Genomic DNA, 26845 nt, shown 5'->3' on the forward strand with positions numbered 1-26845 from the left:
GTGTTCATGGTTATTCACAGTCAATATTATGAAATGTGTATACAGTTGAAACGTAGCAACAGACACCAACAAACCATGAAAATATCGTTGTCACAACAAAATATATTTTGCGGCCAAGATGTGAGTGGTGATGTTTGTTCACTGCAAATCAACGTTCAAGTTGACGATATAATATATTCATCTGTAATACTTTTGTGAAGCCAAACCACAGTGGCCAATTGACAACGAGAAGCTGGTGATCATTGTGTTTCACTCTATAACATTGGATTCACTCCAGAATATTCGATATTAACATGTACCATTGGAACACATATAATTATTTGGTTGATTGGATTGATTTGTTGTTTAACGCCGCACTCAGTAAAATAATCGAGTCTGGACCAGACAATCCAGTGATTAATATCATGAGCATTGATCGACGCAATTGGGATCGATGACATGCATCAACGGTCATGTCCGTTGGATGCCTCAAACAACAAACTTTTGGAATCAGTGGCGCTGTTTTTTTTTTTTGCCAAAGGTGTTCTTGCAGTAAAAGTGTTCGCTAAGCATGCCACAGACTCGAGTTCCATTCCAAATGTGGTTCTCACTCATTCCAGTGACGTATTCACATTTGTGTATACATTGCGGATATTCTCAGGAACTTTGGTAGTTCCTAATTGTTACTAATTAAAGAAGGAGCACGGGTGGCCAAGGCGTGAGAGGCGCCGCGATTCGCTGTGCAGAGTTGCGTCCTTTGGGCACGCCAGAAACCTATGATTGTGGGTTCGAATCCCGGTCAGCACCATACCTGTGCTCGTAGGTTTCACCGAAGTGGTATGCTGTGATATAACTGGAATACTGTTAAAAGCGGCGTTAAACCCAACTCACTCACTCTTAATACTATGATGTACGTTGAATGTAACGGGTACCATTTTGAAAATATTTTCTAGATCTAAGTGTTCGGAATCAACAGATTGAATTGTACCCTATAACCCATAAAGATATATGCATATAAACTATAATATACCTACTGATATCTAGATGACAATGAATTCCATATGAAAATGAAATAAGCCTTGTAAAACATCCCTTCATGTTCTTATTGATTGTTCCAAGGCTAGATTTTCGATTTTCTATCTTGCTCCTCATAATAGGGTGATGTAAATCATAAATAGAACCACAGCCATTTCTTGGGAAAGAGTGGGAAAAACCAATGGGGGTGTCAGGTTTTTTCAGGTAGCAACATTAAAAACATCATGTCAACAAAAACAAGTTCGTTCTTTATTAATATATAATCTCCGATCCGTAAGTTTTATTCATATTATTACACATGTACTTTTATCAGACCCACATGTTTCGTGATTTCTCTCTCCTATTTTCCCAGTACTCAAAATCGACTTGCCTTGTGCAATTCCCTGGAAGTTATCGATTATATATAGGATGACAATGAAACTTGCGCAATGTCTCACACGTGACTATATCGACTGTTTGGTCTCCTGGTAACCGAGGTGTTTGTGTAGACTTGATCACCGACGAGCTTCTACATTTTGTGGATGGGAAGATCTAGAATAAACTCTGTTGTACGATGGGAACACTTGAAGGAGCACTGTGGGTTCTGACCTGTACCTCGCTGTCTGACACTGCCTGCTAGAGATCATCAGCTGCCGTGAGTTTATGTTTTGTCTGACGCAACTGATCATGAGTGTGACGAGGGATTGGGCTACCGTAGGTAAATTAATTAGGACAGCGGGTGTTTAAGTATAGGGTATATACTTTAATCTGTTGATCAGGATATCAGGTGCAATTAGACTTGACTTGAGGTAAGGGGATTTCAGTTGAGTGAATTGCTTGTTATGTAAATGAATGTACAGCTTATGATCTGATTGATTCAAGTGAGTAGCCGTTTTCAGTTAAAGTGGGTAGCTTATCGGCAAAGCATTTTAAAACACGTGTGATTGTTGTAGAAGGGCAGTGGTGTTTGTAAAGTGATGTGACACAGCCTCGAGAGTTGCCTCTCCCTGTTTTATCTATACTGTTTGTCTGTTTGTTTGTTTTTTAACGCTGCACTCCGCAATATTCCACATATATGACGGTGGTCAGTAAATAATCGAGTCTGGTCCATACAAGCCTGTGATTGACATCATGAACATCGATCCGAGCAATTGGGATATGATGACATCTGCAACTGGGAGCACAATCATCTCAGACCTGTCTATTTCTGTCCCGCAAACCGTTCTGTCCGATATCCGATTTTCCATCCCGTTATATTCTCAACCTTTCCTCTTTCATATTCCAAGATTAATTAACGTGACGTCATAGAGCGCTAGTTACACTGGCCCGTACCAGTCTGCTCCTTGTAACTCAACTTTTTATCAAGCCCAAGATTGATTAATTAACCCTCCGCTTGGTGACTTCTACAAGGTTTGGACCTGGTTCCCTCGGCCAATACCATTTATCCCCCCTTTGAACACTTCCCAAACTACCAACTACGCGACCCGTGCCTTAATTCCCAAACTAACTCTACCAGTCTCTCGTAAATAAATCGCATTGTATTCTGTCATCATTTGATTCCTACATAGACCCGAGATATACCTTCTGTCAGGTATACTGTCTCTTGTCGTCTTTTCCATATTTTAATCACGGTAAATACTTTGCTACTTGCGCTCCTAGTTTGACACAGCTCGAGTACATTCATATACACCAAGTAAAACAAGTTTACATGTCCAATTACGTTTCTTTTAAAAATTAAAACATTCTCTATTAATTATTTATTAATGAAATAAAATAAAAACCGGGAGTGTAACCCCAGGTTACAGTACCATTTTCAAATAACGATGTCTGATGTGGATTTGGAGAATCATACGACTTGTGATTATGACTTTGCATATTAATAATGCCATATTGTCGTAATGAATTATTTGTATTGTGGTATTAATACATTCTTCTTAACTGCAGTTAGATTGTTTAGTCAATCCATTTAAATTGTGCGAGTGGTTTTGAGGTAAACGCCTTTGCTTCACCTTGCCTCTTAACAGCGTTCTTTTTTAACTGATCTTTCCTTAACTAACCTGCTAGGTACGCTGACAAAGCCATTACAATCTTAAAACTTATAGCGCATCTTGTACAGACAGTAAACCAGTACACCCTTCGCCTTTATCAGTAACGTAAAATGTGGCGTATGGTGAATATATCTTTTCACCTAAACAATGACATGTCTTACATTGTTATAGTAAACCACTAAATGGGTGCGGGTATATGGTGCCGTTTCTGATATGGTGAAGCGAGGCACTGGGTTCCGCTAATTGTTCCCGACAGTTCACATTGTTGACGTTTTGCAATTGGTATTTCAAGTATTGTCCTTTATGCTTGAATATTACACAAGAAAATATTTTAATTGTGTGTTTAAAGAATGGGGAAAACCAATTGAGATGCTCGGTATTTACAGGTAACAACATTAAAAACAACATATCAACAAATACAGTATCGTTCTTAATGAATGTATAGTCTCTGATCTGTAAGCTTTGTTTATGAAATTATTACAGATGTATTTTTGACAGACCCGCATATTTAATGATTTCTCTGACAAAGTAAACAGCGTAGTAAAAGAGGGAATGAAGCACGAGATGTACAGTTTGTCAGTGCCGAGAGGAAAACATCGAGACACAGCCGGTACCCCGGTGTGATCGTAGCGAGATGTCGATCACTTGATGATAAATATGCATCTTAACAGACAAGAAAATGCTCAAAGATCGAGGATACACATACGTGCTCATGACACCGGACAAGAGTCACCAACAACGCAGAATGGAGTCCAACTTCAAGATGTTGGTGGACTCTATGGGGAACGAAGACCTCAGGTTCATGGGTGGACGCATACAACGACAACGCTACAACGACGACAGCGACACAGGCGGTGAGACGCAGCGAGGGGAGACATCTACACGACACGACAGACAAGGACAACGTTAACGCGACACACTTGTTCGGGATATTGTTTATCAACAAACATCACGTGACAACACCGAATCAACCAATCGGACGCCACGACGAGGACACACCAGTCACAGCCGAGGGTACATGGGCGGAGCTAACAGATCGACGTACTATCATTAGGCCTCATGCGGGTTCTGGAATGTTAACGGATGGGTAAATGACGATATTTCTGATGATTTTAAATTGAGATCAACTTGTGTATCACATCTTGACTTAGACATTATTGGCGTTGCTGAAACGCACCTAACTGTGAATAAAACTCTAAATGTGCCAGATTACACGTGGTTTGGACACAACAGAAAAAAATCAGCATCGACGCGCGAAACGCGGGTCTGGCGGTGTGGGTTTTTTAATTAAAAATGAGTTTTTACTAAATTTTGATGTGACTGTTTTAGATACTGAATATGATGGAATAATGTGGTTAGAGCTTAACCACAAGACTGATACGACTTGCAGTTTCTGTATATGTGTGTGCTACTTACCCCCAGAGTGTTCGACCAGAGGCATCGATGCAGCCGACTTTTACGACACTCTGTTATCACAGATATCCACTTACCATGTGCAAAATATTAGCTATATATGTGGTGATATGAACAGCAGATGTGGAAATCTGCTGGACTATATTGAAGGACTGGATGTTCTACCACCAAGAGAAACTATTGATTTAGTTAGAAATAGTTATGGACAGCTTTTTATAGATTTCCTTATCAGTGCTATTTTTTGTATTTCAAATGGTAGAAATAATGTAAAGAATGATTTTACTTGTGTTTCATTCAATGGGGGCATCTGTTGTCGATTATTGTATATATCCATATGAGAATATGAATAGTATATCAGATTTCAAGGTGACACGTGTATCTGACCTGGTGGAAGCAGCGGGGGTGTAGGGTGTGTCAGTGTTCAAGCCATAACCAAACTGGACCATTCGTTTCTATCATGGACTGTGAAACTACCTTCTGTGTCTATAAGTGATCATGTTCAAGAATGCGTTACCAATTCTCAGTGTATGACTAAATATGATGTATCAACTGTGCCTGACACTTTTATGAGTTCAACTAACTGTGAACATATACTCCATGAAACCATCAATAAACTGGAAGCTTCTAGCTGTCATCAATCTGATATTGATGCGGCCTACAATAGTTTTACCTGTACAGTGAGAGAGGAGATGGATCGAACTCTACCTAACAGAAAACTCACCTTTACATGGGGACCTAACAAGAGGAGGCGGTTGAGGAAGAAACCATGGTGGAATAATACACTTAAGGAACTGTGGACTGACATGTGTAAGGCAGAAAGTGAATGGTGTAAGTGTAAAACAGTTAGAAAACGCCGTCTTCGTGAGATATTCACTCATAAAAGGAAGATATTCGACAAGGAGACAAGAAAATGTAAATGTAACTATAACACAGAATGCCTGTTTGAGCTGGAAAACCTATGTGAAGAAAACAAGAACGATTTTTGGAAGAAGATTGGAAAGATAGGGGTGGTATACAACAGAATTCAATCTGTATCAATGGAGGTGAGACTAGAGGACGGCAGTCTATCTGCTGATAAAGAGACTGTGCTGAACACCTGGAGAGACAAGTACAGTGTTCTACTGAATGGTGAAACTTCAAATACCCCTGAGGAGAAAGTCAGCCCAGGTGAAGAAGAGGGACCTTCTCATGATGCAGACAGCCTCGAGATCAATAAAACATTTACATACGAGGAAGTGTTTGAGGCGGTAAGATCAGCAAGCAGAAATAAGGCTCCTGGTTGTGATAACATCCCCGCTGTATTGTTCTGTTTTAAATGCCCGATTGTATAAGTATGCAGAAAACAACGACATCATAGCAGACGAACAGAACGGTTTCAGGAAAGGACGATCTACTGTAGAACACCTATCATCACTCACCTCTATAATGGAGTCACTGAAATCACTCAAGAAATCAACGTTTTTAGCTTTTATAGATTTTAAAAAGGCGTATGACACAATAAACCGAGATATTCTATGGAAACGACTGTCACAAGCTGGTATTAATGGAAGAATATATGTTGCTCTTCAATCGTTATACAAGAACGTGAAAACATGCATCAGGATATACGGGAAGCTCTCCCAGTGGTTAATGTACAGTGTGGTCTTCAACAGGGGTGCCTACTATCCCCTTTATTATTTAACATGTATATAAATGACTTGCTTATCACACTGAAGGGACTGGATATCGGTGTAACTATAGATGGAGACAAGGTATGTGTGTTAGCATATGCAGACGATATAGTGATCTTAGCGGAGAATGAAGCGGACCTAAATGTTCGTTTAGACTGTTTCAATAATTATTGCTGTGTTAACAAGATGTCGGTGAATCAGGAAAAATCTAAAGTTATTCATTGCAGAAGTTTATCGACGCCAAGAACTGATCAGGAATTTCACTGTGGAACAATTATCTTAGATCTTTCGGACACTTATAGGTACCTTGGACTCCTGATTACAGAGTTTTTAGACTATTCACGCATGGAGAAAGCTGTGTTAAGTTCTGCCACACGCGCTCTGGGACTACTCATCTCGAAGTTCAAGGCGATTGGAGGGATGCATTTAGGTACATATACCAAGATGTACGACACCATGGTATGGTCGTCGGTTGAGTACGGTCAGCTATATGGGGGACAAGGAACCAACCGTCTATAAAAAACTGTACAAAACAGAGCAATGAAGTTTTTTATGGGCCTTCGAAACTCAGCTCCTAACGCTGCCGTTGAGGGGGATATGGGATGGACACCCACGCCTGTCAAGCTTTGGGGAAGTGCAATACGTGTATATACTAGAATGAATAGCCTCAGCAGAAATCGTCTTACATACACGATCTTCCAATGGACAAAGACACAAGCCCAAAGAAATTAAAACACCTGGACCAAGCAGATACGACATAAACTAAAGGCACTCAACTTATTGGAATTAGAAGAAGTTTCAAACGGCACCTACATTAAACAGAATGTCGCCAGGGCCAGGGAAGCAGTTTACGACCAACATATGCAGGACTGGAAGCAGACGATAGCTTGTGCTCACAGTAAGACTGGCAAGGGAGGTAACAAACTTAGACACTACTCTACTTTCAAGACTGAGTTTACTGCTGAGCCATACATTACAGAGAGAATACCCCGACGCCACAGAAGAGCCCTGTCGTTGTTCCGATGTGGAGTAGCCCCCTTACATGTGGAGACAGGGCGATATAATAATACACCCCTTGAAGAAAGGGTATGTTTTAATTGTAAAGATGTTGTTGAAAATGAAGCACATGTACTTTTACACTGCTCCTTTATAAAAATGTTACTAAAAATATGTTAGTTTTATGTTCAACGTTAATCGCAATTTTTATGATGTCTGATGTTGATCATCATACGGAATGGCTCATCACATGTATTTTATCACGTGACCTGTATATATGTTTTATGTGTATGAGGTGAGACATGAAATAAAAACAAATAAAAAAGATTACCTACCTACCTATCAAGGAACTGAAATGCGTTAAAAAAAGTTTTCCATAAATTTTGTTGTACATTCATGAAATATAAACCTTTAATTACCGGACTATAAAAGCTGGTGGTTTAAACTCTTGTGATAGTAAATTGGCGCAGCCCACGGCAAATAGGTCGCCTTTTACGACCAGCAGTGGGGTGATGAGGACATTCCATCCCAGGCCCAAAAGGGGACAGTCCATTGGAATACTACTCCGGACTGGAATACTATTTCAAACAAGTGTGAAATAGTTTGATTTTTGAATAATCAGCTGATAATATATCTATTTCAATCACCATTTTCTGAACAAATCGATATATTTTGTTTGGTAATGGTATTATGTAAGGTGAATGTAACAAGTGACTATTTACAAGATTTGTTCTAAATCTATGTGTACCCATATGTGTACCTATACATCCCTTAGTGACATATTCATAGAACTATATATCTCTAGAAAAGGGACCGCCTCCGTAATCTAGAGGTAGAGCGCCCGCCCGGGTAGCGGAAGGTCCGGGGTTCGATTTCCGGCCGCGTCATACCAAAAGACGTTACAAGTTTGTACTTGTTGTTACCCTGTCTGGCGCTCGGCATTAAGGGGCTAAAACAAGGACTGGTCGTCTCGGTGTCAGTATATTGTGTCTGAGTGGGGTTTTCATGTTAAACTGTGGCATGGTACCTCAGTGGGCTAGCACTATAAATCGGTCCGAACTAGTACAAGCGGACACACACACGTGCATGCACGTCGCTATATAAGTGCAATAATCTTGGACGCGACGTTAAACCCAATTTCACCTCACCTCACCTCTAGATACCTTTGCATTCCATATGAAATCGAATGTGTTTAAATACATTCCCTCATGTTTTATCGATTGCTCCACGACTAGTTTAACGATTTCATTTGGCGCTCATTAAAATATAAACACATCCATTTCTTGGGAAACAGTGGGGAAAACCCATGGGGGTGATAGGTATTTACAGGTAACAACAGTAACAAACAACACGTTAACCAAAACAATATTGTTGTTAACTAATATAAAGTATCAGATCTGTAAGCTTTATTCATGATATTATCGCACACATTTTGTGACAAACATGTATGTTCATTGATTTCTCCTACCTGATTTCCCCAGACTGAAATAAACTCGCCTCAGGTTATTCCTGGGAAATGAATGATCACACAAAGTGCTTTGAGACGCGCAATCAATAACACGTGACATATTGATTGGTTGTTGTCCTTGTAACCAAAGGTGTGTGTGTTTGACTTGATCATGGACGACTTTCTACATTTATTTTGAAAGGAACAACTAGAATATACTCAGCTGTACTGTGGAAAACTCAGTTTTGCCTGCACCTCAGTGTTTGACACTGCCTACTTGGGCTCATCAGCTGTCGTGAGTATATTGTTCTGTCTGACGCAATTGTGTATGAGATCTGTGAAGATCCGGGGTAGAATATGTCTTCAGCAACCCATGCTTGCCATTAAAGGCGATTGTGCTTGTCGTAAGAGGCGACTAAAGGGATCGGGTGGTCAGGCTGTCTGACTTGGTTGATGCATGTCATCGATCCCAATTGCGTGGATCGATGCTCATGATGTCAATCACAGGATTGTCTGTTCAAGACTCGATTATTTACAGACCGCCGTCATATAGCTAGAATATTGCTGAGTGCGGCGTTAAACAACAAATTGGGATTCAGAACATTGTATTTCTATGCCAGGTACACTAAAATATGAACAGAGTCAAAATCAAACTTGTCGCCATGGAAACAGAAAAATATAAATTCTCAACAGAGAGAGACCTGATATTTCCTGGACGCAATGGGCGGCAATGTAGCTTCATTATCTTGTTTATTTATATTCCAGAACATTGATCAATGTGTTTATTCAGTAAACAAAGATCTGTATCTCTTTCATTAAACACAAACTGTGCTGATCACGGTTGATGGCTTTCAAATCTCTGTTGGAATAATGCAGTTGATAGTCCTGTTAACGAGCCAGCACTTGTTTGTCAGATAGGTTTCGTTAAGACTTGTAATTTTGTTGTCTCTTGCCTACCCCCGACTTCCTTGGTCACAAGTCAATGAGCTAGAATCTCATTAACTTCTAAATGAACTGTTGGTTTCAGTATTGGTAGCAATTGTAGACCTTCTTTTCCTGTATTTACTAAGGCTCATTTTCCGTAAGAATAAGTCATGAATGGTAGTCAAAGCTATCTGACTTTTTTTAACTGACAGGTTTTGGAGCTACATACTGTCCAAAATGTTTTAATGCACAAAACACACGCGCTGTACATTTGAGGTTTTTTTTTAGGTATGATGATGTTTATATGGGCCTTTTTCCCTCCCTGTTCTGAAACATATTTGTAACTTTGACAGATAATATATACTTAAGTAAGGATAATTCAATATACTTCCATTAATTGGACTCTGCCTACATGAAAATAACATGCTTAAGTTTTATTCCATTGATTCAAGAGTGTACCAGCAAACACGCCTAAAGTATATCCTCATGAGTGAGTGAGTATGGTTTTACGCCGCTTTTAGCAATATTCCAGCAATACCACGGCGGGGGACACCAGAATTTGGCTTCACACATTGTACCCATGTCGGGAATTGAACAACGGTCTTCGGCGTGACGAGCGAACGCTTTAACCACTAAGCTACCCGACCGCCCCTTGTCCAGTAAAGCAGTAAAATCATGTATAATAATTCTTTCCTGATATTTTCCGGTGTTGTGTTCATGGTTATTCACAGTTAATGTTATGAAATGTGTATAGAGTTACGTAGTAACAGACACCAACGAACTATGAAACTATCGTTGTCATAAGAAAATATTTTTGCGGCTGCTATGTGAGTGGTGTTGTTTGATCACTGCACATCAACGTTCAAGTTGACGATATAATTTATTCATCTGGAATACTTTTGTGAAGCCAAACCACAGTGGCCCATTGTCAACGAGAATCGTTATATGACTTAGGCTACACTCCAGTGAATTTTAGTTGATTTGATTGATTTGTTGTTTAACGCCGCACTCAGCAATATTCCAGCTATATGATGGCGGTCTGTAAAATAATCGAATCTGGACCAGACAATCCAGTGCTAATATCATGATCATCGATCGACGCAATTGGGATCGATGACATGTATCAACGGTCATGTCCGTTGGATGTCTCAAACAACAAACTTGTGGAATCAGTGGCGTTGTTGTTGTTTTTTGCCAAGGATGTTCATGAAGTAAATGTGTTCGCTAAGCATGCCACAGACTCGAGTTCCATTCCAAATGTAGTTCTCACTGATTCCAGTGACGTATTCACATTTGTGTATACATTGCGGATATTCTCAGGAACTTTGGTTGTTCCTAATTGTTACTTATTAAAGAAGGGGCACGGGTGGCCCAGTCGTCGCACAATTCGCTGTGCAGAGTTGCGTCCTTTGGGCACGCCAGAAACCTATGATTGTAGGTTCGAATCCCGGTCAGCACCATAACCGTGCTCGTGGGTTTCACCGAAGTGGTATGCTGTGATATAACTGGAATACTTTTAAAAGCGGCGCTAAATCCAACTCACTCACTCTTAATACTATTATGTACGTTGAATGTAACGGGTACCATTTTGAAAATATTTCCTAAATCTATGTGTTCTGAATCACCAGATTGAAGTGTACCCTATAACCCATAAGACATATGCATTTAAACTATAATATACCTACTGATCTCTAGGTAACAATGAATTCCATATGAAAATGAAATAAACTTGGTAATACATCCCTTCATGTTCTTATCGATTGTTCCAAGGCCCGAGTTTCGATTTTCTATCTTGCTCCTCATAATAGGGTGATGTAAATCATAAATAGAACCACAGCCATTTCTTGGGAAAGAGTGCGAAAAACCAATGGGGGTGTCAGGTATTTTCAGGTAACAACATTAAAAACATCATGTCAACAAAAAGAAGTTCGTTCTTAATTAATATTAAATCTCCGATCTGTAAGCTTTATTTATATTATTACACATGTATTTTTATCAGACCCACATGTTTCGTGATTTCTCTCTCCTATTTTCCCTGTACTCAATATCGACTTGCCTTGTGCTTTTCCCTGGAAGTTATCGATTATATACAGGATGACAATGAAACTTGCGCAATGTCTCACACGTGACTATATTGATTGTTTGGTCTCCTGGTAACCGAGGTGTTTGTGTAGACTTGATCACCGACGAGCTTCTACATTTTGTGGATAGGAAGATCTAGAGTAAAATTCTGATGTACGATGGGAACACTTGAAGGAGCTTGTGGAGCTTGTGATCTGATTGATTCAAGTGAGTAGCTGTTTTCAGTGAAAGTAGGTAGCTTATCGACAAAGCATTTTAAAACACGTGTGATTGTTGTAGAAGGGCAGTGGTGTTTGTAAATTGATGTGACATAGCCTCGAGAGTTGCCTCTCCCTGTTTTATCTATAATGTTTGTCTGTTTGTTTGTTGTTTAACGCTGCACTCAGCAATATTCCACCTATATGACGGTGGTCAGTAAATAATCGAGTCTGGTCCATACAATCCTGTGATTGACATCATGAGCATCGATCCGAGCAATTGGGATATGATGACATCTGCAACTGGGAGCACAATCACCTCCGACCTGTCTATTTCTGTCCCGCAAACCGTTCTGTCTGATATCCGATTTTCGATCCCGTTATATTCTCAACCTTTCCTCTCCCATCTTCCAAATTTAATTAACGTGACGTCATAGAACGCCAGTTACACTGGCCCGTACCAGTCTGCTCCTTGTAACTCAACTTATCAAGCCCAAGATTGATTAATTAACCAATCGCTTGGTGACTTCTACAAGGTTTGGACCTGGTTCCCTCGGTCAATACCATTTATCCCCCCTTTGAACACTTCCCAAACTACCAACTACGCCACCCGTGCCTTACCTCCCACACTTACTCTACCAGTCTCTCGTAAATAAATCGCATTGTATCCTGTCATCATTTGATTCCTACATAGACCCAAGATATACCTTCTCTTTCAGGTATACTGTCTCTTGTCGTCTTTTCCATATTTTAATCACAGTAAATACTTTGCTACTTGCGCTCCTAGTTTGACACAGCTCGAGTACATTCATATACACAAAGTAAAACAAGTTTACATGTCCAATAACGTTTCTTTTAAAAATTAAAACATTCTCTATTAATTATTTATTAATGACATAAAATAAAAACCGAGTGTGTAACCCCAGGTTACAGTACCATTTTGAAATAATAATGTCTGATGTGGATTTGGAGAATCATACGACTTGTGATTATGACTTTGCATATTAATAATGCCATATTGTCATAATGAATTATTTGTATTGTGGTATTAATACATTCTTCTTAACTGCAGTTAGATTGTTTAGTAAATCCATTTAAATTGTGTGAGTGGTTTTGAGGTAAACGCCTTTGCTTCACCTTGCCTCTTAACAGCGTTCTTTTTTAACTGATCTTCCCTTAACTAACCTGCTAGGTACGCTGACAAAGCCGGTACAATCTTAAAACTTACAGCGCATCTTGTACAGACAGTAAACCAGTACACCCTTCGCCTTTATCAGTAACGTAAAATGTGGTGTATGGTGAATATATCTTTTCACCTAAACAATGACATGTCTTATATTGTTATAGTAAACCACTAAATGGGTGCGGGTATATGGTGCCGTTTCTGATATGGTGAAGCGAGGCACTGGGTTCTGCTAATTGTTCCCGACAGTTCACATTGTTGACGTTTTGCAATTGGTATTTCAAGTATTGCCCTTTATGCTTGAATATTACACAAGAAATTATTTTAATTGTGTGTTTAAAGAATGTGGAAAACCAATTGAGATGCTTGGTATTTACAGGTTACACCATTAAAAACAACATATCAACAAATACAGTATCGTTCTTAATGAATGTATAGTCTCTGATCTGTAAGCTTTGTTTATGATATTATTACATATGTATTTTTGACAGACCCGCATATTTAATGATTTCTCTTACATAGTTTCTCTGTACTCAAAATCATCGACTTGCCTTGTGCTATTCCCTGGAAGTAATTGATTATGCACAGGTTGACAATGAAACTTGCGCAATGTATCACACGTGACTATATTGATTGTTTGGTTTCCTGGTAACCGAAGTGTTTGTGTAGACTTGATCACCAACGAGCTTCTACATTTTGTGGATAGGAACAACTAGAACATACTCTGTTGTACGATGGGAACACAGTTTCACTTGAAGGAGCACTAGGTCCTGACTTGTAGGCCTACCCCGATGTCTGACAATGCCTGCTTGAGATCATCAGTTGCCGTGAGTTTATTTTTCTGTCTGACGCAACTGAGTGTGACAAGGAATTTGGCTACCGTAGGTAAATTAATAAGGACAGCGGATGTTTAAAGTATGTTCAAGTATAGGGTGTATACTTATATATGTTGACCAGGATATAAGGTGAAATTAGACTTGACTTGAGGTAAGGGGATTTCAGTTGGGTGAATTGCTTGTTATGTAAATGAATGTACAGCTTATGATCTGATTGATTCAAGTGAGTAGCTGTTTTCAGTTAAAGTAGGTAGCTTATCGGCAAATCATTTTAAAACACTTGTGATTGTTGTAGAAGGGCAGTGGTGTTTGTAAGTTGTAAGACACAGCCTCGAGTGTTGCCTCCCTATTTTATCTGTAATGTGTGTCTGTTTGTTTGTTGTTTAACGCTGCACTCAGCAATATTCCACCTATATGACGGTGGTCAGCAAATAATCAAGTCTGGTCCATACATGCCTGTGATTGACATCATGAGCATCGATTACAGTAATTGGGATATGATGACATCTGCAACTGGGAGCACAATGACCTTCGACCTGTCTATTTCTGTCCCGCAAACCGTTCTTTCCAATATCCGATTTTCCATCCCGTTATATTGTCAACCTTTCCTCTCCCATCTTCCAAGATTAATTAACGTGACGTCATAGAGCGCTATTTACACTGGCCCGTACCAGTCTGCTCCTTGTAACACAACTTTTTATAAAGCCAAGATTGATTAATTAACCATCCGCTTGGTGACTTCTACAAGGTTTGGACCTAGTTCCCTCGGCCAATACCATTTATCCCCCCTTTGAACACTTCCCAAACTACCAACTACGCCACCCGTGCCTTACTTCCCACACTTACTCTACCAGTCCCTCGTAAATAAATCGCATTGTATCCTGTCATCATTTGATTCTTACATAGACCCGAGATATACCTTCTCTTTCAGGTATACTGTCTCTTGTCGTCTTTTCCATATTTTAATCACAGTAAATACTTTGCTACTTGCGCTCCTAGTTTGACACAGCTCGAGTACATTCATATACACTAATGTACACATATGCACATATATGTCCAATTACGTTTCTTTTAAAAATTAAAACATTCTCCATTAATTATTTATTAATGACATAAAATAAAAACCGGGAGTGTAACCCCAGGTTACAGTACCATTTTGAAATAACGATGTCTGATGTGGATTTGGAGAATCATACGACTTGTGATTATGACTTTGCATATTAATAATGCGATATTGTCATAATGAATTATTTGTATTGTGGTATTAATACATTCTTCTTAACTGCAGTTAGATTGTTTAGTAAATCCATTTAAATTGTGTGAGTGGTTTTGAGGTAAACGCCTTTGCTTCACCTTGCCTCTTAACAGCGTTCTTTTTCAACTGATCTTCCCTTAACTAACCTGCTAGGTACGCTGACAAAGCCGGTACAATCTTAAAACTTACAGCGCATCTTGTACAGACAGTAAACCAGTACACCCTTCGCCTTTATCAGTAACGTAAAATGTGGTGTATGGTGAATATATCTTTTCACCTAAACAATGACATGTCTTATATTGTTATAGTAAACCACTAAATTGGTGCGGGTATATGGTGCCGTTTCTGATATGGTGAAGCGAGGCACTGGGTTCTGCTAATTGTTCCCGACAGTTCACATTGTTGACGTTTTGCAATTGGTATTTCAAGTATTGCCCTTTATGCTTGAATATTACACAAGAAATTATTTTAATTGTGTGTTTAAAGAATGTGGAAAACCAATTGAGATGCTTGGTATTTACAGGTTACACCATTAAAAACAACATTTCAACAAATACAGTATCGTTCTTAATGAATGTATAGTCTCTGATCTGTAAGCTTTGTTTATGATATTATTACATATGTATTTTTGACAGACCCGCATATTTAATGATTTCTTTTACATAATTTCCCTGTACTCAAAATCATCGACTTGCCTTGTGCTATTCCCTGGAAGTAATTGATTATGCACAGGTTGACAATGAAACTTGCGCAATGTATCACACGTGACTATATTGATTGTTTGGTTTCCTGGTAACCGAAGTGTTTGTGTAGACTTGATCACCAACGAGCTTCTACATTTTGTGGATAGGAACAACTAGAACATACTCTGTTGTACGATGGGAACACAGTTTCACTTGAAGGAGCACTAGGTCCTGACTTGTAGGCCTACCCCGGTGTCTGACACTGCCTGCTTGAGATCATCAGTTGCCGTGAGTTTATTTTTCTGTCTGACGCAACTGTGTGCGATGAGGAATTTGGCTACCGTAGGTAAATTAATAAGGACAGCGGATGTTTAAAGTATGTTCAAGTATAGGGTGTATACTTATATATGTTGACCAGGATATAAGGTGAAATTAGACTTGACTTGAGGTAAGGGGATTTCAGTTGGGTGAATTGCTTGTTATGTAAATGAATGTACAGCTTATGATCTGGTTGATTCAAGTGAGTAGCTGTTTTCAGTGAAAGTAGGTAGCCTATCGGCAAATCATTTTAAAACACTAATGATTGTTGTAGAAGGGCAGTGGTGTTTGTAAAGTGATGTGACACAGCCTCGAGTGTTGCCTCTCCCTGTTTTATCTGTAATGTGTGTCTGTGTGTTTGTTGTTTAACGCTGCACTCAGCAATATTCCACCTATATGACGGTGGGCTGTAAATAATCGAGTCTGGTCCATATAAGCCTGTGATTGACATCATGAGCATCGATTACAGTAATTGGGATATGATGACATCTGCAACTGGGAGCACAATGACCTTCGACCTGTCTATTTCTGTCCCGCAAACCGTTCTGTCCGATATCCGATTTTCTATCCCGTTATATTCTCAACCTTTCTTCTCCCATCTTAATTAACGTGACGTCATAGAGCGCCAGTTACACTGGCCCGTACCAGTCTGCTCCTTGTAACTCAACTTATCAAGCCCAAGATTGATTCATTAACCATCCGCTTGGTGACTTCTACAAGGTTTGGACCTGGTTCCCTCGGCCAATACCATTTATCCCCCCTTTGAACACTTCCCAAACTACCAACTACGCGATCCGTGCCTTACTTCCCACACTTACTCTACCAGTCCCTCGTAAATATATCGCATTGTATCCTGTCATCATTTGATTCTTACATAGACCCGAGATATACCTTCTCTTTCAGGTATACTGTCTCTTGTCGTCTTTTCCATATTTTAATCACAGTAATTTCTTTGCTACTTGCGCTCCTAGTTTGACACAGCTCGAGTACATTCATGTACACTAAGTAAAACAAGTTTACATGTCCAATTACCTTTCTTTTAAAATTAAAACATTCTCCATTAATTATTTATTAATGACATAAAATAAAAACCGGGAGTGTAACCCTAGGTTACAGTACCATTTTGAAATAACGATGTCTGATGTGGATTTGGAGAATCATACGACTTGTGATTATGACTTTGCATATTAATAATGCCATATTGTTGTAATGAATTATTTGTATTGTGGTATTAATACATTCTTCTTAACTGCAGTTAGATTGTTTAGTAAATCCATTTTAATTGTGCGAGTGGTTTTGAGGTAACGCCTTTGCTTCACCTTGCCTCTTAACAGCGTTCTTTTTCAACTGATCTTCCCTTAACTAACCTGCTAGGTACGCTGACAAAGCCGGTACAATCTTAAAACTTATAGCACATGTTGTACAGACAGTCAACCAGTACATCCTTCGCCTTTATCAGTAACGTAAAATGTGGTGTATGGAGAATATATCTTTTCACCTAAATAATGACAAGTATTATATTGTTATAGTAAACCACTAAATTGGTGCGGGTGAATGGTGCCGTTTCTGATATGGTGAAGCGAGGCACTGGGTTCTGCTAATTGTTCCCGACAGTTCACATTGTTGACGTTTTGCAATTGCTATTTCAAGTATTGCCCTTTATGCTTGAATATTACACAAGAAAATATTTTAATCGTGTGTTTAAAGAATGGGGAAAACCAATTGAGATGCTCGGTATTTACAGGTTACACCATTAAAAACAACATATCAACAAATACAGTATCGTTCTTAATGAATGTATAGTCTCTGATCTGTAAGCTTTGTTTATGATATTATTACATATGTATTTTTGACAGACCCGCATATTTAATGATTTCTCTTACATATTTTTCCTGTACTCAAAATCATCGACTTGCCTTGTGCTATTCCCTGGAAGTAATTGATTATGCACAGGTTGAAAATGAAACTTGCGCAATGTATCACACGTGACTATATTGATTGTTTGGTTTCCTGGTAACCGAGGTGTTTGTGTAGACTTGATCACCAACGAGCTTCTGCATTTTGATGATAGGAACAAGTAGAACATACTCTTTTGTACGATGGGAACACAGTTTCATTTGAAGGAGCACTAGGTCCTGACTTGTAGGCCTACCTCGCTGTCTGACACTGCATGCGTGAGATCATCATCTGCCGTGAGTTTATTTTTCTGTCTGATGCAACTGTGTGCGACGAGGAATTTGGCTACCGTAGGTAAATTAATAAGGACAGCGGATGTTTAAAGTATGTTCAAGTATAGGGTGTATACTTATACATGTTGACCAGGATATAAGGTGAAATTAGACTTGACTTGAGGTAAGGGGATTTCAGTTGGGTGAATTGCTTGTTATGTAAATGAATGTACAGCTTATGATCTGGTTGATTCAAGTGAGTAGCTGTTTTCAGTGAAAGTAGGTAGCTTATCGGCAAATCATTTTAAAACACTAATGATTGTTGTAGAAGGGCAGTGGTGTTTGTAAAGTGATGTGACACAGCCTCGAGTGTTGCCTCTCCCTGTTTTATCTGTAATGTGTGTCTGTGTGTTTGTTGTTTAACGCTGCACTCAGCAATATTCCACCTATATGACGGTGGGCTGTAAATAATCGAGTCTGGTCCATACAAGCCTGTGATTGACATCATGAGCATCGATTACAGTAATTGGGATATGATGACATCTGCAACTGGGAGCACAATGACCTTCGACCTGTCTATTTCTGTCCCGCAAACCGTTCTGTCCGATATCCGATTTTCTATCCCGTTATATTCTCAACCTTTCTTCTCCCATCTTAATTAACGTGACGTCATAGAGCGCCAGTTACACTGGCCCGTACCAGTCTGCTCCTTGTAACTCAACTTATCAAGCCCAAGATTGATTCATTAACCATCCGCTTGGTGACTTCTACAAGGTTTGGACCTGGTTCCCTCGGCCAATACCATTTATCCCCCCTTTGAACACTTCCCAAACTACCAACTACGCGATCCGTGCCTTACTTCCCACACTTACTCTACCAGTCCCTCGTAAATATATCGCATTGTATCCTGTCATCATTTGATTCTTACATAGACCCGAGATATACCTTCTCTTTCAGGTATACTGTCTCTTGTCGTCTTTTCCATATTTTAATCACAGTAATTTCTTTGCTACTTGCGCTCCTAGTTTGACACAGCTCGAGTACATTCATGTACACTAAGTAAAACAAGTTTACATGTCCAATTACCTTTCTTTTAAAATTAAAACATTCTCCATTAATTATTTATTAATGACATAAAATAAAAACCGGGAGTGTAACCCTAGGTTACAGTACCATTTTGAAATAACGATGTCTGATGTGGATTTGGAGAATCATACGACTTGTGATTATGACTTTGCATATTAATAATGCCATATTGTTGTAATGAATTATTTGTATTGTGGTATTAATACATTCTTCTTAACTGCAGTTAGATTGTTTAGTAAATCCATTTTAAATGTGCGAGTGGTTTTGAGGTAACGCCTTTGCTTCACCTTGCCTCTTAACAGCGTTTTTTTCAACTGATCTTCCCTTAACTAACCTGCTAGGTACGCTGACAAAGCCGGTACAATCTTAAAACTTATAGCACATGTTGTACAGACAGTCAACCAGTACATCCTTCGCCTTTATCAGTAACGTAAAATGTGGTGTATAGAGAATATATCTTTTCACCTAAATAATGACAAGTATTATATTGTTATAGTAAACCACTAAATTGGTGCGGGTGAATGGTGCCGTTTCTGATATGGTGAAGCGAGGCACTGGGTTCTGCTAATTGTTCCCGACAGTTCACATTGTTGACGTTTTGCAATTGGTATTTCAAGTATTGCCCTTTATGCTTGAATATTACACAAGAAAATATTTTAATCGTGTGTTTAAAGAATGGGGAAAACCAATTGAGATGCTCGGTATTTACAGGTTACACCATTAAAAACAACATATCAACAAATACAGTATCGTTCTTAATGAATGTATAGTCTCTGATCTGTAAGCTTTGTTTATGATATTATTACATATGTATTTTTGACAGACCCGCATATTTAATGATTTCTCTTACATATTTTTCCTGTACTCAAAATCATCGACTTGCCTTGTGCTATTCCCTGGAAGTAATTGATTATGCACAGGTTGAAAATGAAACTTGCGCAATGTATCACACGTGACTATATTGATTGTTTGGTTTCCTGGTAACCGAGGTGTTTGTGTAGACTTGATCACCAACGAGCTTCTGCATTTTGATGATAGGAACAAGTAGAACATACTCTTTTGTACGATGGGAACACAGTTTCATTTGAAGGAGCACTAGGTCCTGACTTGTAGGCCTACCTCGCTGTCTGACACTGCATGCGTGAGATCATCATCTGCCGTGAGTTTATTTTTCTGTCTGACGCAACTGAGTGTGACGAGGGATTGGGCTGCCGTAGGTAAATTAATAAGGACAGCGGATGTCTAAATTATGTTCAAGTATAGGGTGTATACTTATATATGTTGACCAGGATATAAGGTGAAATTAGACTTGACTTGAGGTAAGGGGATTTCAGTTGGGTGAATTGCTTGTTATGTAAATGAATGTGCAGCTTATGATCTGATTGATTCAAGTGAGTAGCTGTTTTCAGTTAAAGTAGGTAGCTTATCGGCAAATCATTTTAAAACACTAATGATTGTTGTAGAAGGGCAGTGGTGTTTGTAAAGTGATGTGACACAGCCTCGAGTGTTGCCTCTCCCTGTTTTATCTGTAATGTGTGTCTGTGTGTTTGTTGTTTAACGCTGCACTCAGCAATATTCCACCTATATGACGGTGGGCTGTAAATAATCGAGTCTGGTCCATATAAGCCTGTGATTGACATCATGAGCATCGATTACAGTAATTGGGATATGATGACATCTGCAACTGGGAGCACAATGACCTTCGACCTGTCTATTTCTGTCCCGCAAACCGTTCTGTCCGATATCCGATTTTCTATCCCGTTATATTCTCAACCTTTCTTCTCCCATCTTCCAAGATTAATTAACGTGACGTCATAGAGCGCTAGTTACACTGGCCCGTACCAGTCTGCTCCTTGTAACTCAACTTATCAAGCCCAAGATTGATTCATTAACCATCCGCTTGGTGACTTCTACAAGGTTTGGACCTGGTTCCCTCGGCCAATACCATTTATCCCCCCTTTGAACACTTCCCGAACTTCCAACTACGTGACCCGTGCCTTACCTCCCACACTTACTCTACCAGTCCCTCATAAATAAATCGCATTGTATCCTGTCATCATTTGATTCTTACATAGACCCGAGATATACCTTCTCTTTCAGGTATACTGTCTCTTGTCGTCTTTTCCATATTTTAATCACAGTAAATTCTTTGCTACTTGCGCTCCTTGTTTGACACAGTTCGAGTACATTCATATACACTAAGTAAAACAAGTTTACATGTCCAATTACCTTTCTTTTAAAAATTAAAACATTCTCTATTAATTATTTATTAATTAATGACATAAAATAAAAACCGGGAGTGTAACCCCAGGTTACAGTACCACTTTGAAATAACGATGTCTGATGTGGATTTGGAGAATCATACGACTTGTGATTATGACTTTGCATATTAATAATCCCATATTGTCATAATGAATTATTTGTATGATGGTATTAATACATTCTTCTTAACTGCAGTTAGATTGTTTAGTAAATCCATTTTAATTGTGTGAGTGGTTTTGAGGTAAACGCCTTTGCTTCACCTTGCCTCTTAACAGCGTTCTTTTTCAACTGATCTTCCCTTAACTAACCTGCTAGGTACGCTGACAAAGCCGGTACAATCTTAAAACTTATAGCACATGTTGTACAGACAGTCAACCAGTACATCCTTCGCCTTTATCAGTAACGTAAAATGTGGTGTATGGAGAATATATCTTTTCACCTAAATAATGACAAGTATTATATTGTTATAGTAAACCACTAAATTGGTGCGGGTGAATGGTGCCGTTTCTGATATGGTGAAGCGAGGCACTGGGTTCTGCTAATTGTTCCCGACAGTTCACATTGTTGACGTTTTGCAAGTGGTATTTCAAGTATTGCCCTTTATGCTTGAATATTACACAAGAAAATATTTTAATTGTGTGTTTAGAGAATGGGGAAAACCAATTGAGATGCTCGGTATTTACAGGTAACACCATTAAAAACAACATATCAACAAATACAGTATCGTTCTTAATGAATGTATAGTCTCCGATCTGTAAGCTTTGTTTATGATATTAGTATTCTCCTATATATCACCTTCCAATACAACAAATAATGCAACACTCTCTGGATTGCTATGCAGTGCACCACCCCACACCGTTTAAATCAACTTTAATATCACATTTACATATATCTCAGTCATTTCACATCCATGATATACACAATATCTAACATATGACATTGAATAAATTGACAATATACAAATACTGACGACGAGTCTCGATTAACGCAACGAGCTTCAAATATACGTGGCAACGAGCCCTACAAAAGGCAACAAGCCATAATCAGTGATAATAAAATATCATGAGCAACAAGCTACTGTTTCCATGCGACAGGCATCAATTTCTCCGCGCGATAAGCCTCCATGTTTGCGACATTCTCAGGGCGACAAGCCTCCATCTTTTGCGACATACCTTGTCGTGGGCGACAGGCCATCATGGTTAACACCGTTAACCGCACATGCTGCAACTTAGAAACAATCATTAATAAAAGTAAAGTTTTCAGTGGTGCACTGCAAACGAGAATGACCACAGCAAAAAAAGTAAGACGGAAACCTCCCGGATACCTACCCATTTTGGATCCGGCCCGGATACCTTCCGGAAACCTTCCCCCAAAAATATCAAAATTTGGGGGGTGCATTTCGTTCACTTAAGTGTGAAACACATAAAAAAATTATCTTGAAAATACCAAGAAATTTGAAGGTTGCTGAAGGCATCTGGTAGGTTTCCGGATGGTTTCCGGAAGGTTTCCGGAAGGTATCTAGATGCAAATTTTCTTCATGTCTTGTTTCTGGTAAATTATGTTAGCCTGTGCATAACAGATAGCTGTTGTAATATTCTGTGTTACTTTAATGGTAAATATCCTCCTAAAACATTTTTGGAGAAGACAATTGTTCAATTTCATATATTGTTCTTTTCAGATGTTAATGGTATTTAATGAACAAACATCAGTTCTCGTATAATGATATCCTTAAATTTTGTGTCCAGACTTCCAGTTTGTACTGAGAAAAAGAAAAAGTCATTGACAATGTGCTCACTTGGGCCTTTGGTCCCAGTGACATTATAATACGACTATTTGCAACGGTACATGTACTTGTTATATCCAAAATGCTAACTTCATTGAAATTTATCTCACCCTAGTTTTATGGTACTACAGTGAGCTCTTCCTCAGTTACTGTGAATTCTTTTATTAAAAGAGATTGAGGGTTAACTTGACACTGGAGTTGTAACCACTGCTCATATATGTGTATTCAAATAATATAACTACGGGCTTAATACTTCACAAATATCTCCAGAAATAGGCATTTTAGTTATAATTGCAGAAATACTTTATGAATGACCCCTTCACTATTGCCTTGATCTTACACTTCAACCCTTCATGAGTTATCACTTTTGAGTGTGAATTTGACCTTCAATATCAATGATAAATATTTCAAAAACATTTCAAAGAGCTATCCAGCATATAAACCAAATATGCAGTCCTTTGGTAGAATTCAACATATCATTGAAAAAAATATAAAAATAATATAACCAGTATATGTATAAAAGTTCCTTAGATTTCTGCAGAAAAGGCAATTTAGGGGAAAATGTAGTATATATAGGTCACGCACGACCTTTTTTCCAACTTCGACCTCTGCCCAAAGGAAGAGTTAGACCACATACAAACATTTTGTCTGGTTGTGACTTTGACAAAACAGATCAATGTGTCATCAGACGTTCTCAGAGCTAAGGAAACAAGTGTTATTTATTCCTGAGATGCCCACATTGAGGCAAAATCATGAAACATCCCCATTTACACAGCTGGCAAATGAAACATAAGCAACAATCAAATTATCAATTTCTTTTATTCATATGCCTATAGTATATCGCCCATTGAACAGTGTTCACATGATGGTTCCTGATGGAGTATGCAATTTCATCCTATTCAATACTCATAACAGAGTGTGATAACTGTTCTCTTGTCAGTGCCTACGGATAATGTTCACCAGTTCAGAGGACTTACTTTCCCTCAATCCTTCTTTTCTTTCTATATTGCCATGGATGAACAGGAACCAGGATGAGGGTATGCCAGTTGGACAATCTCTGCTGCATTGTGTTAGTAGAATTGTGAACTTTCCATTTCGTGTTTGGGCCCACATTGAAAGACAATAAGTCCCATTTATCATTCCTGTCAAGTGTTTACCACATGGCTCAAGACAAGAATTTCTTGAATGTCCTGTAATCAAAGCTATCTGACTTATTTTACTGACATTTTTCGGAGCTACACACTGTCCAAAATGTTTTAATGCACAAAACACACTCGCTGTACATTTGAGGGTTTTTGGGTGGTATGATGTTTATATGGGACTTTTCCCCTCCCTGTTCTGAAACATCTTTGTAGCTTGAACAGATGATATATACTGAAGTAAGTAAATCAATATACTTCCATTAATTGGACTCTTCCTACATGAAAATAACATGCTTAAGTTTTATTCCATTGATTCAAGTGTGTACTAGCGAACACGCTAAAAGTATATCCTAATAAGTGAGTGAGTATGGTTTTACGCCGCTTTTAGCAATATTCCAGCAATATCACGGTGGGTGGCACCAGAAATGGGCTTCACACATTGTACCCATGTCGGGAATCGAACCCGGGTCTTCGGCGTGACGAGGAAACGCTTTAACCACTGGGCTACCCGACCGCCCCTTGTACAGTTCAGCAGCGGAATTATGTATAATAATTCTTTCCTGATATTTTCCGGTGTTGTGTTTATGGTTATTCACAGTCAATGTTATGAAATGTGTGTACAGTTGAAACGTAGCAACAGACGCCAACGAACCGTGAGACTATCGTTGTCACAACAAAATATATTTTGCGGCCAATATGTAAGTGGTGGTGTATGTTCACTGCACATCAACGTTCAAGTTGACGATATAATTTATTCATCTGTAATACTTTTGTAAAGCCAAACCACAGTGTCCCATTGACAACGAGAAGCTGGTGATCATTGTGTTTCACTCTATAACATTGGATTCACTCCAGAATATTCGATTTTAACATGTACCACTGGAACACATATAATTATTTGGATTGGATTGATTTGTTGTTTAACGCCGCACTCAGCCATATTCCAGCTATATGACAGCGGTCTGTAAAATAATCGAGTCTGGACCAGACAATCAAGTGATTAATATCATGAGCATCGATGGACGCAATTGGGATCGATGACATTTATCAACGGTCATGTCCGTTGGATGTCTCAAACAACAAACTTTTGGAATCAGTGGCGCTGTTTTTTTTTTTTTGCCAAAGGTGTTCTTGCAGTAAAAGTGTTCGCTAAGCATGCCACAGACTCGAGTTCCATTCCAAATGTGGTTCTCACTCATTCCAGTGACGTATTCACATTTGTGTATACATTGCGGATATTCTCAGGAACTTTGATTGTTCCTAATTGTTACTAATATAAGAAGGAGCACGGGTAGCCCAGTCGTGTGAGGCGCCGCGATTCGCTGTGCAGAGTTGCGTCCTTTGGGCACGCAAGAAACCTATGATTGTGGGTTCGAATCCCGGTCAGCACCATACCCGTGCTCGTGGGTTTCACCGAAGTGGTATGCTGTGATATAACTGGAATACTGTTAAAAGCGGCGCTCAATCCAACTCACTCACTCTTAATACTATCATGTACGTTGAATGTAACGGGTACCATTTTGAAAATATTTTCTATATCTATGTGTTCGGAATCAACAGATTGAAGTGTACCCTATTACCCATAAAGACATATGCATATAAGCTATAATAATACCTACTGATCTCTAGATGACAATGAATTCCATATGAAAATGAAATAAGCCTGGTAATACATCCCTTCATGTTCTTATCGATTGTTCCAAGGCTAGATTTTCGATTTTCTATCTTGCTCCTCATAACAGGGTGATGTAAATCATAAATAGAACCACAGCCATTTCTTGGGAAAGAGTGGGAAAATCCAATGGCGGTGTCAGGTATTTTCAGGTAACAACATTAAAAACATCATGTCAACAAAAACAAGTTCGTTCTTTATTAATATAAAATCTCCGATCTGTAAGCTTTATTCATATTATTACACATGTATTTTTATCAGACCCACCTGTTTGTGATTTCTCTCTCCTATTTTCCCTGTACTCAAAATCGAAATCGACTTGCCTTGTGCAATTCCCTGGAAGTTATCGATTATATATAGGATGACAATGAAACTTGCGCAATGTCTCACACGTGACTATATGGATTGTTTGGTCTCCTGGTAACCGAGGTGTTTGTGTAGACTTGATCACCGACGAGCTTCTACATTATGAGGATGGGAAGATCTAGATTAAACTCTGTTGTACGATAGGAACACTTGAAGGAGCACTGTAGGTCCTGACCTGTACCTCGCTGTCTGACACTGCCTGCTGGAGATCATCAGCTGCCGTGAGTTTATGTTTTGTCTGACGCAACTGATCATGAGTGTGACGAGGGATTGTGCTACCGTAGGTATATTAATCAGGACAGCGGGTGTTTAATGTATGTT

At 39.0% G+C, this 26845-nt stretch overlaps 1 protein-coding gene across 5 annotated transcripts in view; it reads left to right on the forward strand.

Annotated features, from left to right (window-relative positions):
• The first annotated feature begins 1477 nt into the window (after positions 1–1477).
• Positions 1478–26845, forward strand: part of LOC124112018 (serine/threonine-protein phosphatase 6 regulatory ankyrin repeat subunit B-like) — a 53736-nt gene continuing 28368 nt past the window's right edge. Inside the window, exon 1 of one of the 5 annotated variants that reach the window (XM_048393019.1) lies at positions 1478–1648. The gene's annotated coding sequence lies outside the window, so the exon portion shown is untranslated. Of the gene's footprint in view, positions 1649–8719; positions 8863–15838; positions 16016–20317; positions 20459–26570; positions 26746–26845 lie in introns of those variants that run through there. The other 4 variants (XM_048393022.1, XM_048393018.1, XM_048393021.1 and 1 more) reach the window with 4 other exon arrangements.

This window comes from Haliotis rufescens, unplaced genomic scaffold, assembly GCF_023055435.1.
Source record: "Haliotis rufescens isolate VD_foot unplaced genomic scaffold, xgHalRufe1.0.p SCAF_110, whole genome shotgun sequence".
NCBI lineage: Eukaryota > Metazoa > Mollusca > Gastropoda > Lepetellida > Haliotidae > Haliotis > Haliotis rufescens.